The following is a 7,657-nucleotide window of genomic DNA, read 5'->3' on the forward strand; positions in this document are numbered from 1 at the left end:
TAATTAGCTAACAAAAATAAGAATTATATATATATACAAGGTAATGTCATGAAAACCATATATATATGAGCATAACCGACTCGGTGATGACGGATAGGGAGATGCAATGTAAAAACGAAAGTGGAGCCGTGCCAGTCCGGTGAGCTGCCTGCTCGACGACGCGAAAGCAGGCGCTACGGGTATCTGTGCACGATTTAGGGATGAAGAGTCAGAAATACCCCCGGAAGCCGCCGTAAAAACGGGAGGGTAGCCGAGAGAATATATATGGGCTTCGAGAAGAAGAGAAAAATGATCCGGGGCAACCGCAGGTACCGGCTTAAGCGGAGACAAAGCGCTAAAAGCAGTGGAAAAAATTGCCAGCGAGGAAAGAAAAAGCCCCGCTGCAGTTGTGGGCCCGCCAAAAGGCCGTCTCTGCTGAGTGCTGGAAACATGCCACCATATAACGTTAATAAGAATTAACGCGGCCCCACGCAGCACGCTACGCCATTGTGATGTGCCATAACGCATTGTTACTATATATATATATAATAAGTTTAATTAATTATACAATTAATTAATATATATACTTATAATTAAGTATACTTAATGTATGTATATATATATATATATATATATATATATATATATATATATATATATATACTCTTTTTTATTATATTAACATGGCAACATGTCATCAATACACGTTGCCAAATATTTGACACGTTACGAAATAGCAACATGTTAGAGAAACATGTTACCATATGGTAACGTGTTATATTCACACGTTGCCAAATGGCAACGTGTTGGTATGACACATTGCAATATTATTATAACATGTTGAAAAGCCATGTTACCATATGGTAACGTGGCTTTTTGACACGTTACAATAAGGTAACGTGGCTTTTTTACATGTTACAATAAGGACACGTGTCCTACTAACACGTTACCATAAGATGACGTGTTCGTGTAAGACATCATCTTATAGTAACGTGGCACTTTGCACACGTCACCAAATGGTAACATGTATAAAATGCAGCGTTATAAATAAATATGGTAACGTGTTGTCTTTTGACACGTTACCATATTGTGACGTGTGAAAAAATTATGAACAGTTGCCACGTCACTAAACCTATAGTTTTTTGTAGTGCATGCATGCACAATTACGTACCCAAATAATTTGAAATTAGGTTTTTCTGGGGAATTTTGCATTTAGATTTACACCCATATTTTGTGTAGGTTTTGCTTTTGCACCTTATCATAACCCAAAAAAAAAAAAAAACAAACAAACAAACAAACAAATAACAAGGGCATGTCTATTTTGGTCGTTAATTAATGTTTAGATTTTGAAAATTTAGAATAAGTATGTAAATGTTAAGAACGAAAAAGAAAGTAAAAAACAAAAGAAAACAAATAACATAGGTAGGTGGTTTGATTTTATGTACACTTCCCATGCAAATGCATAAATGTTATAATAAACGGAAAAAAAAAAAAAAAAAAAAAAAAAAACATTTAACCTAGCTAGCTAGCTAGCTATATCTAATTTATCTAGGGTTCTCATATATAAAAAATTAATTTAGATCTTACAAATTTAGATTATGTAAATGTCATAAAAAGACCAAAAGAAAAAAATTACAACAATTTAAGATAGCCACATACATTTTATCTAGGGTCCCATGTATAACAAATATATTTAAATTTGGACCTTAATTTTGTTTAGGTTTTGCAAATTTAGATTATGTAGATGTTATAATTAAAATTGAACGTATGTGTTTATTTGTTAAAAATAAACAAAAAATTAAAGCATGTCACGATAAAAATATACTAAAAAAAAACTAAAGCTATGGACAAGAGTTGGATGACAAAGTCTAGGGGTACGAGGGAATATAGAAACGGGTGTAGATCATTCGTGGACTTCGCAGCTAGGAACTGTACAATCCCTGATGAAAAATTCCACTGCCCTTGTAAGGCGTGTCGTAATAAGCAACGCCACCCACCGGGTTTCGTATTTGACCACTTGACAGGGGGTAAAGGAATAAATACTGCATACAAGAACTGATATTATCACGGGGAGAAGCTTGTCTGATCTCCTGTTGCAGTCTCTACTTCTACTTCGACCACCACTTCAGGCACAACACAAGATGAAAACATGCAGTCAATGTTGCATGATCTATTTGGCATGCACGGTGTCACGGAAGACAATTGTCCGCCAGAAGTGGCGGTGCAGGGAAATGAAGAACCTGTGAAAGAAGAAGCCGACGATAGTGACGTACCAAAGTACAACAACTTGCTTAAAAAGGCAGAGAAGCCACTTCATGATGGGACCAAACATATCAAGCTTAATGCTACTATACATCTGTACAATCTGAAGTGTGTTGGTGGACTAAGTAACGCAATATTTTCATCTTTCCTTGAGTTCATCAATCAGTTGTTGCCTCCTAGTGATGAAGCTTTACCGGTTAATACATATGAGGTGAAAAAGTTTCTAAGGGACATGGGCCTCGGGTATGAGAAGATACCGGCGTGTCGTAATGATTGTATGTTATTCTGGAAGAACAATAAGGATTTGGATACATGTACTGTTTGTAGACTATCTAAGTGGAAGGATGAAATTCAGTTAGATGAGGATGGTCAACCCATATCATCGAGTAAGAAATGCTCGATCAAGGTGTTGCGGTGGTTTCCACTCATACCACGACTACAGAGACTGTTTATGTTAAAGCATACTGCCCCCTATATGAGGTGGCATGCAGAAGACCGGACTAAGGACGGTGTATTGAGGCATCCAGCCGATGGTGAAGCATAGAGGGCATTCAATAATTTGTATCCAGACTTCTCATCGGACAGCAGGAATGTCAGGCTTGGACTAACCTCGGATGGATTTAATCCTTTAGGAAACATGACCACATCCCACAGCACTTGGCCTGTAATGCTTATACTGTACAACTTGCCTCCTTGGACGTGCATGAAACAAATGTCATTTATACTATCCCTAATAATCCCGGGCCCAAAGTCAGCTGGAATGGATATAGATGTCTACCTTCGACCCTTAATTGAGGAGTTACAGGAATTATGAACCGTAGGTGTACACACATTTGATGTGTCCAAGAAAAAGAACTTTGTGTTGCGTGCATAGTTGATGTGAACAATTAATGACTTCCCAGCATACGAAGATTTGTTCGGGTGGCCTAATAGGGGTGTGAAGGCATATCCCTATTGTATGTACTCGACAAGGTCTTGGAGGTTAAAACACGGGAAGAAATTTTGTTATATGGGGCACAGGCGATATTTGTCCATGGATTATCCGTGAAGGAGGAACAGAAGAACATTTGACAGCAAGCAAGAATTAGAATGTGCCATCGATGTCCCAAGTGGAGATGAAATTCTTAGACAATTAGAAGATATGACATTTGGGGATGAGAATGCCGGTAAGGCAAGGAAGCATAATAAGAAAAAAGACAAGAAACGGAAGAATAGTGGGCCTACAGAAAGAGAAGGTGAGACTGCTAACATATTGTGGAAGAAGAAGAGTGTTTTCTTTAGGTTGCCATATTGGAAAGATAATCTATTGCGGCATAACCTTGATGTCATGCACATTGAGAAAAATGTGATGGACAACATACTTGGCACAATACTAGACATTCTAGGGAAAACGAAGGACAACCTCCAAGCCCGCACAGACTTACAAGAAATGGGGTTGAGACATACACTTCATCCGTACATGGACGAGGATGGGCAAACAAATATGCTCGCAGCTTGCCACACAATGTCTAAGGACAAGAAAACACATTTTTTGAAAGTGCTTCGAAATGTAAGGGTGCCGGACGGATATGCCTCAAACATTTCCCGATGTGTACGACTTAGTGATTGTACGATATCCGATTTGAAGAGCCATGACAGTCACATCATTATGTAACAACTTCTCCCAATTGCATTGCATGGATCACAACCAGCAAACGTGGTTAGACAACTTGTCGAGATGTCTACATTCTTCCGGGGCCTATATTCAACGCCATTAACACAAGATGATATGGACCGACTAGAGGGTGACATTTGTATCACTTTGTGCCAGATAGAACAGGTCTTCCCCCCAAGTTTTTTTACCGTGATGGTTCACTTGGTCATGCATCTTGTCCATGAATGCCGACTTGATGGACCGGTACAGTATATGTGGATGTATCCGGCAGAGAGGTAAAATAACTTTACTACTATCCATCAATTTATTTTTTCATCCGTTATAAAACCGTCACTAACTGTAATGCATGAATTATGCTCATATGTAGGAACCTTGGGAGGTTCAAATCTAATGTTCGCAATAAAGCAGCTCCCGAAGGCTGCATTGCAGAGGGCTACATAGCAACGGAGTTGGTGGCGTTCTGCTCGAGGGATTTAGACAACGCACCAACATTTCACAATAGGGCTCAAAGAAACCCGAATGGTTCAAAGGGGGCGGGAACATGAGTTATCCTCGACCGTGTTGCATTGACACAAATTCACTGATCTATTATGTTTAACTTGGACGAGTTCCTTCAACTACGAACGTAAGTCGTGTTAGTGGTCTATGCAACTTCAGGTGGTGAATCACCCTTAGTTGTGAATTATAATAGGATTTAAATTTCGTATTGTAGGGTGCACATGGATAAACTTAGGCGATCATGCGTTAGGGAGCGAACGATGAAGGATCAGTTGGAAACCCAACATCATGCGCTGTTCTGCGATTGGTACAGTGACTACGTAAGACTATCGTGATGTTTAACTTAAAGAGTTGGATTATATTTACTTATTGTTTCATAACAACTAACAAAGCTAACTCCTTTATGGTTAATTGTACGTAATATACTCATAGTTCGATCTATTGGACGATGGACGAAGGAAGGAAATAGATGCAAACTGGTAATGCACTGTAGTGGGCCGAAGGCCACAGCTACAAGATATAACAGATATGTGGTTAACGAGAAGCTAATTCGCATCATTGCATTCAATGCTGGAAAGAGGACACAGAACAATGGCGTGTGCGTGCTGACTATTGATGGCGAAACATACTATGAGAAGTTGACGGAAATAATTGAGGTGGAGTACTTCGGCAGGACTAAGTATGTTTTGTTCAAGTACGATTGGGTGGACAACACGAGGAACAGGGGGTACAAGGTAGACGAGTATGGCATGATGCTTGTCAGCTTCAAAAACCTTGTCCACCGGGGCAAGGAAATTACTGATGAGCCATATGTGCTAAAGTCACAAGTTGACCAAGTATTTTACGTCCAAGATGAAAGGGACCCTAATTGGGCTTGTCTTGTAAGGACTAAACCTAGAAACGTATACGATGTTGGTCAAATTGAAGGTCTTGATGATGAATGTGTCAACTACCACAAGTGTGAGCCGCTCCTATTGACCTGCAATAATGAAGTGGATCCGCGTGATGATATTGACTACATCTGACAAGACTTAGATTCGTATGTGGTTAAAAAAAAAAATTTGTGATAATATATATAGTTCACATTATTTGACGTGTTTTATGTTATTTCTTTCTACATTGATTGGTTATTATGGTGCATATTTTATCTATTATATACATAATTAATTGAGTGTGTTATGTGTTTCACAGGTTGACATGAGTACCAGGGGGAGGAGTAGACGACGGGGGATCCTACATATAGAGGAGCCGGGATATAGACCATTACTTCCTGAGCATGGGGAAGGGTCTCAGCAGGTTCTGTCCACTACAAAAAATCAATTTTTTGTTGACACAAGTTTCCTGACGTGTTAGATGGTCTAACTCGTCAGGAAATCCTCCTGACGGGGCTTTTTTGATGTGTTTTAGGCATGAAGAATATGGGTGTCAGGAATGAAAAATTTCTGACATGTTGGATTTAACACGTCAGAATTTTTTGACTTGTTAAAATTGGCACATCAGAAAAAATTTCTGACATGTCACTTTTTGACACATCAAAAAATTTATGATGTGTCAAATTTTAACACGTTAGTAAATATTTTTAATTGAAAAAAGAAATCCAGAAAAAATTTTAAAAAAAGAAAAATTATTTTTTTTAATAATTTTAAATTTCCTGACGTGTCAATTTTAACACGTTAGGAAATTTAAAATTATTAAAAAATAATAATTTTTCTTTTTTTAAATTCTTTCTGGATTTTTTTTTCAATTAAAAATTTTTTTTTAATTCTGGAACAGTACGTTTCTTCTCCCCCCAGCTCTCTCCCTGATCTCTTCCTTCCTCCATTTTCACTCTCTCTCTCTCTTCCTTCCTCCATTTTCACTCTCTTTTCTCTCTTCTTTCCTTCATTTTCAAAAACCCAAACCCAAAAACTCTTCAAAAAATCAAAAACCCAAATCAAAACAAAAACCTTATCCTTCTTCGATCTTCTTCTCTTCAAATCAAAAATCAAAAATCTCTCAAATCAAATCAAAATAAACCAAATCAGAGCTTCTTCAAAAAATCAAAAACCCAAATCAAAACAAAAACCTTATCCTTCTTCGATCTTCTTCTCTTCAAATCAAAAATCAAAAATCTCTCAAATCAAATCAAAATAAACCAAATCAGAGCTTCTTCAAATCAAAAATCTCTCTTCTTCGATCCTCTTCTCATCTCCTTCTTTTCTTTTCTTTTTCTTTTCTTTTCTGCTGCTTCTCTTCTTCGATCTTCTCTTCTTTTTTCTTTTCTTCTTTTTTCTACTTCTCTTCTTCTATCTTCTGATCTTCTCTTCTTCTTTTTTTCTTCTGCTTCTCTTCTTCAATCTTTTGATCTTCTATTTTTTTCAGTTTTTTTTTCTTCTGCTTCTCTTCTTCAATCTTCTCTTCTCCTTTTGTTTTTTTTCTTCTTGATCTGCTTTTCTTCTAGCAGCCGTGCATAGAGATTGAGAGAGAAGAGGGAGATTCAGAGAGAGAAAGAAGATTTGGAATTAAATAAGAAAAGTAGATATGGGGAAAGAATAAATAATAAAAGAGAGAAAGAAGAGGGAAAATTAAGTTGAATGTCCCACTATTTTTTTTTTTTTTTTGACGTTCTAGTTTTAGCACGTCAGAAATTTCTGACGTGCTAGTTTTAACACGTCAGAAAATAGCACGTCAAAAACTTATATATATATATATATATATATATATATATATATATATATATATATATATATATATATATATATATATACTGATATTAAAAAAAAAAGCTCTTTGACATCTTAAATAACCGTCAAACTGAATTTATAATATTATATATACATATATAAACATGATAAAAATTAAAAAAAAAATAGAGGCATGGGCGATTAGACTCAGCTGACCAGGCATCGACTTTGGCGTCTTGTGGAGCACGTCGAGAATATATATAAAGAAAAAAAAATCATGTTTATTTTATATTATATATATAAACATTATATTTACTGACGTGTCACTTTATTGATGTATCACTTTATTGATGTGTCAAAGTGACACGTCAAAAATTATTAACGTGCCACTTTGACACATCAATAATTTATTGACGTGTCAAAGTAACACGTCAATAATTACTAACGTGTCTAACTTTAACACGTCAGTAAATATTAAATTATTAAGATATTTAAATAAAAAGTTTTAAAATAAAATTGAATTCAAATTTACTGACATGTCAAATATTGACACGTCGGTAAATCCTGACGTGTTATATTCAACACATCAGTAAATGTTGAC

Source organism: Corylus avellana, chromosome ca11 (genome assembly GCF_901000735.1).
Source record: "Corylus avellana chromosome ca11, CavTom2PMs-1.0".
Classification (NCBI taxonomy): domain Eukaryota; kingdom Viridiplantae; phylum Streptophyta; class Magnoliopsida; order Fagales; family Betulaceae; genus Corylus; species Corylus avellana.